The sequence below is a fragment of the Sander vitreus genome, chromosome 9 (assembly GCF_031162955.1).
Source record: "Sander vitreus isolate 19-12246 chromosome 9, sanVit1, whole genome shotgun sequence".
NCBI lineage: Eukaryota > Metazoa > Chordata > Actinopteri > Perciformes > Percidae > Sander > Sander vitreus.
The window spans coordinates 5,629,571-5,640,678 of NC_135863.1; positions in this window are offsets into that span (position 1 = coordinate 5,629,571).

The window sequence follows — 11,108 nt, forward strand, 5'->3', positions numbered from 1 at the left end:
AATGTACCAAATTTAAATAAAAAAGAATTGTAGATGCAGCCCCAAGTACAAAGCCTCCTGATGATAAGTGGCAGACACTGATCTATGTCACCTCATCCTGCTTCACGCTTGTTCTCAGGATGTATTTAACTGTTTGTATTTAACCTGATGCATATGTCAGTTAATAAAGAACTTCCAGCATCCTTTTCTTTGTTTTGTGGTTTGTTTTGCACATAGATGCAGTGCTTAACAAAATAAAAGGTTAAATTAAACTATGATTCCTATGCTAATTTACTAAAATATTGTTTATTGTCTGTTTATCTGTGCTGTTTAAATTCTCACCTGTGTATTTTTTGCCATGGAAATTATACAGTACTGCAGTTATAAAAGGAATACCTAGTTTATGATAAGCTGTTATTTATAAAGAAGTCCATTACAAAGAAGATCTCCTTCGACAATACTGTTCTTTCTTTCTTTCTTTCTTTCTTCCACATGTTTCACCTGATATGAAGAAAGACGCCTGGCTGGAAGACCTTTTGTGTTCGGCCTGATAGCTTTTAGACTTTCATAACTTGTCTGTATGCTCAGCCACCTTGGTAGAAAAGTGTGTCCTAGTTTCATTACTGTAACAAGTGAGGTAAGCTTACCTCTCTGGAGGAAATAGCTACCAACAAATCAAAGATTTGGGTACATTACTTAAAATCTCCCAATGACCATACTAACATCTCAGGATACAATCCTTGAGATTTGAAAAGAGCAGATGGATATACCGATGTTCACCATGAACTGTAAATCATGAACAAATAGGATTATAAAAATCCATAAATTGATGTGAAGAACGTAAAATAAAATCTTAATAAAGATTGTAATCTCGAGGACATACTGTACTGTACTTGGTGGGACTGGTGTTTAAACACTAAGCTTCGGATTTCAGGGGAAAAGTAAATCCCACAGTTTATCAACGTTCCTGGAATGATGAACAACTTTTTGACCATGGCAGACATGACAAATCTGGCTTCAGTGATAACACCAATACTGTTTATTTGTTGCCTATCCTTTAGCAACAGTTCCTTGTCGTTGTTTTTGTTTTCAGGCCCATTTCCACCTACAGTATTTGTGCTTTTTCAACTGCAGAAAGTTGGGACCTCCACAGATTTATATGATCAACAAAACAAATGTAAATTGTGGGATTACACTCATCTGGGGACAACTACAAGTACAAAGTTGTAGGTCATGAGCATATAGGTTGACATTTACAGTGCACCCCATAGTGAGCATATACACATAAATTATTAGACTGCACAACTATAGTGAAGTTCATATACTGTAGATGTTGAAATGTGTCACTAAGAAAGGTGTACAATAAATAGCAGAGAAAGATTGAGCTTTAAAATTATGTAAAAGAATCGTCAAACAAAGAAAGGATAACAGATGAATTTTCTTTGCACCCTGACTGTTGTCTTATTACGGAAAATTATTCCAATTTGGCCGTTTGGCAATTTTAGCGATACCTGAAGTTATTTAACGTCCTCCTGAAATCATTCTTCATATTTGTTTACAATCAATCTGTTGTGTCATCATCATTGTCTATACTGTAATTCTACTATGTTGGTCTGTTCCGTACACATGACATCTTTTGCATGGCTGTCCGTCCAGGGAGAGGGATCCCTCCTCAGTTGCTGTTCTTGAAGTTTCTTCCATTTTTTTGGGGAGATTTTTTTCCTTATCTAAAGCAAGAGTCTAAGTTGTATGCTGTGCAGATTGTAAAGGCCCTTAAGGCAAATTTGTGATTTCTGATATTGAGCTATTTAACTACTATATATGCACATCCCCAATTGATAGTATTTGAATCCGCACAAGCATCACATTTATTCGGGAATCAATATGGACCTCCCAGTAGTGACGAGGAAAGCGATATGCTCACTAAATTCTAAGTTAACATTCAGGCTATTGCTTCCTGTTATCACCAGAGCTCATGTGCTTGACGACACTGGAGCTCTCAGCTTCTATTCTTTTTTTTCTATTCCTCAGTACAGAGGTCAACTACCAGAGTGAGCTCTGGATCTAATTTCATCATTTAAACATTAATTAAAGACCATTTCACAATGATCAAATGCACTTCTGCCACCAGCTTCACAGGGCACCAATCCCAGAAACGTGAAAAATGTGCTTCCCCCAGGTCCCTTTTCACAACAGAAGTTTCAGTTGGCTTAAGTCCCTCGAAACACAAAAGGGATGAGACTGGTATTATCCCCAGTGCTGTATATGTTATCAATAATGATACTGTGGTGGCTCTCAGTGGGGAATAGTTGCCATTCACAGCTAAAACGTGGAACATGACTCAGCCATTAGGTTGTCATTTCTTTGAGACACACAAATCTGGAGATCTTTTAGCAGCTTATGTAACATCCTCTGGTCTCATACCATCATGGTAAGCTGTGAATTATGTTTGCCATGATGTTAATATAATGAGTAATCCGATCAGATTCTAGTTTTCTGTCAAAGTTGTGTGAAACTGTTGACATATTACTTGTGAATATTACCTTCGATTCCGAACATTTTTATCTCAGTGGTAATAGGCAGCGCTTCGATGTGAAAAGGAATGGATGATAATGGGTTTTGTTAGCTGGTACCTGCCATACTGTTAGAGCTAATTTATTTAATTAGACACATGGTCTCAAGAGTGAATTCTACTCAACTCAGTCACCCCTCACCTCCAGACTTTTGTCCATCTACATAAAAAGCACTCAGATATAATGATCAATATTTCTATGAAGGCTGAACAGTTAATTTAGTAAATGCAATGTATTTGCATATGTACTGGCAAACAATCGTGAGTTTAATGTGCCAGAATGTTTTCATACGAGTATATTATTACAACATTCTCTGGTTCCACCTTCTCAAATTTAAATATATTATTATTATCATTGTAAATTCAATTTCTGTAGTTTTGGACTGTTGGTTGGGTTCTGGGAAATGGTGGATATAACCTTGGAGGAGGTAACTAAACAAACTCATCTCAGCTACTTAAATGCATCCAAACAAAAACAGCTAAATAGCATGCTGCATTATGAAAAACAACCTAGAGGTATGCAATGTACAAAAAAAAGCACTATACATCTGGATACACTAGGGTACCTTTGAAAGACACCATGCCCACATACTGTACTGTACATAACATGTGAGTCAGTGGCAAAAAATCAACCTAACAAAGGTGCAAATGGTGATGCGACTCAAATTGCTTGAGAAATTTGTGGGAAGTTGCATTATAAGAATACCTGTGACCTGTAACAGTGTCTACGTAAGGACAATATCACAGCCACATAAAAAACAATGAAATATCAATGTGTGCACATCACTTGTCCCTTTTCACAGCACATTAAAATTGCCTTGTTGTTTAAGTGGGGCAGCTAAAGTTTCCTGGCACGCTCATGGCCCGTATCCACTTTCATATGGACTTCCTTTTTTCTGATACAAACGAGCAAGTAGGAGGTGATAGCCCTTTATTCTCATGTGATAAAAGATCCTTTTCAGTCCAGCATGTACGCTTACATAATGGCAGTTTAGGGATTAGCTAGGAGGAAATTAAGTTCATTGTTCATCAAAATCCATTACGGAACGCCTTCAAACTCTTAAAAGTCAACAGTTTAAGAAAGACACAACTTTGTAACAATGCTAAGCATGGGGTGTTTTGTACATCTCATTTAGATGGAGTCCTAATTCCCAAGTTTGCATATGTGACTTTGGTTTCAGTGGTACTTGACTCCTTTGCCAGTACAGCCCCTCCCAAGCCTTTATCTCTTTGCTTCAGGTCATTTATTGGTTCCCATGTATTGTTACAGGGATAGAAAAAAACCCACAGAAATATGTGTGAAGTCCCTTCAGATTAGTGATATTTACAGTCGCTCGGATTTGGGGGATGGATGACATATACGATGTCTTGATAGTTTTATACAACCCTCTCTTGCTTGGGTTGATGCTATGAGTTCTATTGTGTTTCTATTCAAAGGGGCTAATTTGTGTAGGTCAGGATAATTCAAGCTGCATGTAAACTGTGGCCTTTGAATACAATAGTTATGACATGGCTGCAATAAGCTCAATGTTGGTCAGGTACCTGTGATCAGTTTATTTGTTCCCTTGAGTCCTTTCCTGTTAGATATCATGGTAAATGTAACACCAGAGATTCTTAACATAACACAATCTTTGTTGTCAAAATCCAAAGAACAATGTCACAACAATATACATGGATACAAATTAAAGGTTTAACAGCAGACGTTATAAGTGTTATTGACCTACAGAGATAACTAGACATCAAACTGATTAAGGTTGAAAGCTGGATAAAAGCTAGTAAGTGGACCTTGAGTTAAAGGAGCTGTGTGTAGGATTTAGAGGCATCTAGTGGTGAGGTTGCAGATTGCAACCAACTGAATACCCCTCTGCATACCTTTACCTTTCCAAGTGTATAGTCTAACAATGCAAAAGCTCCTCTGGAGCCAGTGTTTGGTTTGTCCTTTCTGGGATACTATAGAGGCATGGCAGTGCAACATGGTGGACTCCGTGGACCCCGCTCCCTATGTAGAAATGAAGGGTTAGGGTTAGGAAACGAAAGCAAGATAACGAAAACACAACAAATCTTAGTTTCAGGTTATAATACACCAATTAAAACATCCTTTTAAATATAATATGCATTGTAAGGTGTACAAATTACCTTCTACTATGATCTAACAGTGGCAATGTGTACAAATTACCTTCTAATAAGATAAAACAAGGGGTAATAAGACTGATATCCAACTTCACTTTACGGTACAGTTCAGTTCTGTTCTTATGCGTTGCAAATTACCCATTGATAAGGATGTGACTGGGAAATTAAGATGCTTATGTCCTGCAGCTCCTACAGACTATATGTGGTCGGATAGTAAGATTACATGTTCTAATGTCTTAACTGTGGAAGTAGAGCGTTGATAAAGCATGTATTAGTATAGCCTATATATATACATATATACACATACACATAATATATACAGTATGTACCACCTACAAACACCACGGGACTCCGGAGCGCCTCTAGGCATGAGTAACTGAAGTTGCGGCAGATGTGACGATGTGGTTTGACATTACCAGTACTTTTCTTCTAGTTATAAGCACCGGTATTTGGTTTCTAAATAGATTGTAATTTGGTATAATATATTTTCTAGATATAGTATACTTTGAGTTTAATACGGCAATATATGCGTTTCTAGTTACAGCATAATTTAGGTGTATGGTTTCTTATTAGCGTCTAACTGTGTTCGTTTTCTGTCTAATAAAGACCAAATCATTTCTTGTTTTGGTCTAATGTAATGCTAAGTAAAGCTTATTATATCTTATTAATGTACTAATTACAGCATAATTTAGGCATTTGGCCTTTAATTAGGGTATAACTGTTCGATTTCTGTCTAAGGAAAACAACATTATTTCTTGTTATGGTCTAATTTGATACAAAGTATGGCTTATTACGTCTTTTTAATGTATGGGAAAATAAAGTGCGACCATAATAATAATAATGGAAAAATAACAATATTTTTTTCTTCTGACCTAATTAAATCCACAAACTAGGCTTGCACATTTGATGAAGGTGACAACTAAACATGCAGCATTGGTATTACACAAAATAAGGAAATAATCTTATTTGGGCTACGCATGAACCAATACATATTCTATTCTAAAAGTCATTTACAGAAAAATAAATGTTTGTTGCATATAAAGTGATTATAGTCGAGGTCAACCAGAGCCCAACAGGAAGTTAGACTTCTTATAGTCTATATCCACGACGTTGCACTTCCAGGATTGCTCTGGTGCTGCCGGTAAATTCCACCGGATGTCACTCTTTACAGCCGGATGTCCCTTTCTTTGTGTTGGCATTCTAAACTCTGGTGGATTTCTGAGGACTATGGTTAACTGCTCCTCAGATCTCTGCAGGGTAAATCCAGACAGCTAGCTAGACTATCTGTCCAATCTGAGTTTTCTGTTGCACGACTAAAACAACTTTTACAGGTGCACATGTTCCACCAAAACAAGTTCCTTCCCAAGGCTATTTTGCAGCAGCACCGTGGCTCTGTCCGGCGCTTAGCACCGTTTGTGATTGGTTTAAAGACATGATGCCAATAAACCAGAGCACGTTTCTCTCCCATCCCGGAATGCTGTGTGAACTAGCCAGTCCCTCCTTCGCAGAACTGTGGAGGAAGGTCTGGCATTGTGAGACTAGACTTCTTATGCGAGTGTGCAACTGGATAACAGATTTGCTTCACTGCTGCAGGACCCTGGACCTTCATCTGATGACCTGGATTGCGTCTCATCGTCACACAGCAGGGTAAGGACTGAGAGCAATTAAGCAAAAAAGTAAAAAGCTAGAGGGAAAGCTAACGACTGGGCCTCAAACTCTGATTGTGGGTGACTCTGCTGTAAAAAGCAGTAAAAACACCAAATACTCAAATACATGGTGTCTGACTTGGCCCAAAGAACCCCGGATATCGTGGCAGCACACCCAACTGTGAAGAACATTATACTGCATATGAATTGCAAAAACTGGACTTTATGGATCTGCTGAACACAGTCAGCGCCCTAAACGCGGAGGTGTTTATCAGTGGCCCTCTACCACCAGTCAGATGAGGAGCTGAGAGATTCAGCAGACTGTTGGCACTGAACAAATGGCTTTCAACTGCATGTACCGTCCATTCTCTGCTGTTCATTGACAATTTTAACATTTTCTGGGACCGCAGCCATCTTTTTAAAGCAGATGGACTTTTCCTTAACAAGCCAGGAGTAAAGCTGTTCACCTCTAACCTACTTTACTTTCTGCGCCACACATCTGCTCCCTCAGCCAAGGACACGAGACAAGACACATTTAAACAAGAGGAAGACATAACAAAGCACGGCAGTGATCCACCACAGAACATAATGATGTATACTTAAAATATCTGTGTAAGTAGTAAATCAATACAAACCCCAAAAAATGCTTTTTAAGTTTAGAAACATTTTGAGTCCCCCCTCCCTTGCCTCACAGTGGTTTGGTCCACTGCCTGCTGTACCTTAGGATCTGCACTAGACTCACAGTCACATCGGGTAGTGACAGGAATGTATTAGTAAGTAGGCGGTTCAAGGCTGTTTTATTCACATTAAACATCAGATGAAATTGTTCTTTTCTCAAAACAAAACGACAAAAAGTTTGCTATGTTAGTGTAATATAATGTAACGTTACCTAGCTTATTTAATAGCTTGTTATGCACCCACTACAACTAACGGTACCACAGCGATAAGCCTAACGTTATGTGTGTGAACTGATATTAGGGTTAATATTGAAGATCTAGAGTTGTGTTTTGCTGAATATGAAGTTAAGTGGTTGATCAGTTAAATATATATCCTCTGTCCCAGACGAAACCTAATATTTATGTGGAGGACGCAAGATCATTTTATAATTATAATATGACCGCGTGGTGAACCTATGAAACTAACTCATATTTAGACATCTGACGTTAAAGATTTGTGTTGTTGTTGCCCAGATAAAATGACAGAGAAATGAAAAACAGGCATAAGATCCTTTTTCAGTACACCAAAACGCCAAGTAAGTACAATAAGTCCTCATATCAAGACAATTTGGTAACATCTTTATTAGAATTGGTGCTTATGGAAATAGCCTACTAACGTCACTATGTCACAGGCAAAGGAGACAGAAAGAACTGAGGAACAGAGAGACCAGGGACAGTCAGGTGTAGAGTCTCAGGGAGACCAGGGACAGTCAGGTGTAGAGTCTCAGGTAAGTATGTTGAGCTTAGTTCATATTTTTGGAGGTGTGTGTCTGTCAGTGTGAGCAGATGAGCTTTACCAGTGGCTCACTAATTTACATTATGATCAGCTAATTTAACAAGTGTACAAAAGCATTGTATTTCTTTTATATGGGGAAATATTTTCAAAATAAGTCATTATGTTTTAAGGTATTTTTGTGGCTTCATTGTAAACAACTTAGAAATAAATAAATAGTTTTAAAGAAGAATATTTTGGTCAATTTAGTCTGCTTTTTTATTGAATCAAGAGAAACACTGAAAAGAAGGATAATGGTACAGTCTCCATGCTACACTAATGATAGTATTAAGGCTTTCATCTGTGTACACATGTCCTCTACAAGTATAATTGTGGCTGAATTATTTGTGTCCCCTTCAAAAATTGCTCTTCAGAAATGTTATGTTTATTGTCTCCCCCTACTGTTAGATCAGATTTATGCCCATGTGCTTGTGTACAAAATGCAACAAGCTTTAACTGATATATGCTGGGTCCAGGCTGCACACCTAGTGGCACTCATGACTCTTTCCAGGACAAGCCCGGGCCCTGTGTATTAAATTCTTCCTCAATTTATGTTGTGATAAGTAATAGAAAAAGAATGGTGAATCCGCTAAGTAACAAGAAGCACTTAACTGCAAACTTAGCAAATTTAGCATCCATTCCTCGTCAGCCACAGCCTGTCCTAAAAAATTAGACAGATAATTCACTAACACACTAACACTAGCCTTACTAAACGTCAGGTCTTTGGCAGGGAAAATCATTTTTAATCAATGATTTTATTATTAAGCACAATCTTGATTTTATGTTTTTAACTGAAACCTGGTTAGACCATAATAACAGTGATGCTGTTCTCATTGAGTCAGCTCCCCCTAACTTCAGTTTTATGAGTGAGAATAGAGTGAATAAGAAAGGAGATGGAGTCGCCATTTTGTTTAATGACTCATTCCAATGTACGCAAATATCTTATGGAAACTTTGCTTCTTTTTAATATGTGGCTCTTCAGCTGAGGTCCTCCCCTCAAGCTATATTTCTGAATATCTACAGGCCACCCAAATACTGTCCAACCTTCTTCGATGACTTTACTGAACTGCTGTCTATAATCTGTATTAACGTTGACTGTGTAATTATTGCTGGTGACTTTAACACTCATGTTGACAACCCCCAGGACAGAGGGACCAAAGAACTGTGTTTTGTTTTTGAGAACTATGGACTGACTCAGCATGTGACGGAGCCCACTCACAATAAGGGGCACACTCTGGACTTGATTATCTCCAAGAGTCTGAACATTTCCAAGGTTGTGGTGACTGATGTTGCTCTCTCTGATCATTCCTGTGTTTTCTTTAACGGCACTATCTCTGTGCACAAAAGTGCCCAAATAAAGGTAATCAGAAAACGGTATATCACTGAAAACACTAGTGAATCATTCATTCAGTTTTTCTCCTCCAGACTCGCCCTCTTTGGGGTCTCAGTCACTGAGCTTGTAGATAATTTAAATTGTAAAATTACAACTGTTATTGATGCCATTGCTCCCACTAAGGTCCAAGCTGTCTCTGGTAAGAAAAGATCTCCATGGAGAAATGTCTTACTGGAGTGTCGAAAAGCTGAACGCAGGTGGTGAAAAACTAATCTCCAGGTCCATTATGACACCTATAAAGAGAGACTTTGCATTTATAATTTGGAACTAAGGAATGTGAATGTGAAAATTAGACAGTCAGTGCCACCATATCAAGTACAGGATATGTGTTGTCACAGTGTCCAGGAAAAACAAATTCCAATATGACATAATTTCATACGATCAACCATAAAAACCTGGAGGACATTATACAACATCTGAAAACCTCCTCCTGTTGCCTTGATATTCTACCAACGGGCGTTTTCAAAAATGTTTTGAATTGTTTGGCTTCTGATCTTCTACAGATTGTAAACACGTCTCTTCTCTCAGGTATCTTCCCACAGGACCTGAAAACTGCAGTCATCAAGCCACTCTTAAAAAAGAACAATCTAGACACATCACTAATGAGCAACTATAAGCCGATATCAAACCTTCCATTTTTAAGTAAAATCATTAAAAACACGTTTTTTCAACAACTCAAACTTTTCTTGTCACTACATAACAGTTTTGATGCCTTCCAGTCGGGTTTTCGACCACACCACAGCACTGAGACGGGTCTTGTTAAAGTCTTTAATGACATCCACTTAAACAAAGATAGTGGCAAAATTTCAGTCTTAGTATTACTTAATCTCAGTGCTGCATTTGACACGGTCGACCATGACATATTACTAGACCAACTTGAAAACTGGGTTGGCCTTTCTGGCTCAGTACTAAACTGGTTTGACTCCTACTTAAAGAATAGGGATTACTTTGTATCTATAGGTAATTATGTATCTGAGCATACAAATATGACGTGCGGAGTTCCCCAAGGCTCCATTCTGGGGCCTCTTCTGTTTAACATCTACATGCTTCCACTGGCTCAGATTATGGAAAACAACAATATAAATCACCATAGTTATGCGGACGACACACAAATTTACATAATCTTATCACCAGGGGACTATAATCCAATACAAAAACTGAGTAAGTGCATTGAACAAATTAACAACTGGATGTGCCAGAACTTTCTTAAATTAAATGAAGAAAAAACTCAGGTGGTTGTTTTTGGAGCAAAAGAAGAACGATTAAAAGTTAGTGCTCAGCTTCATACGACAATGTTAAAAACAACAGACAAAGCCAGAAATCTTGGTGTAGTCATGGACTCAGATTTAAATTTCAACAGCCATATTAAGACTGTTGTTATAATTGCAAAGTCAGCCTATTATCACCTTAAGAATATCTCAAGGGTTAAAGGACTTATGTCTCAGCAGGATTTGGAAAAACTTGTCCATGCTTTTATCTTCAGTAGACTTGACTATTGTAACGGTGTCTTTACAGGTCTCCCTAAAAAATCAATCAGACAGCTGCAGCTGATTCAGAATGCTGCTGCTGGAGTCACTCCAGTTCTGAAGTCTTTACACTGGCTTCCAGTGCCTCAAAGAATTGATTTCAAAATACTTTTGCTGGTTTATAAATCACTAAACGGTTTAGGGCCAAAATACATTTCTGATCTGCTGCTACACTATGAACCACCCAGACCTCTCAGGTCATCTGGGACAGGTCTGCTTGTTGCTCAGTTCTTTTAAATCAAGGCTGAAGACTTTTCTTTTTGATGTTGCCTTTCTTTAAATAATTGTTCATTTCTTAATTTCTTATACTGCACTGTAACTTCTATTTTCATATTTTATCTGTTTTTCATTTTTAATCTTAAGTCCTCTAGGAG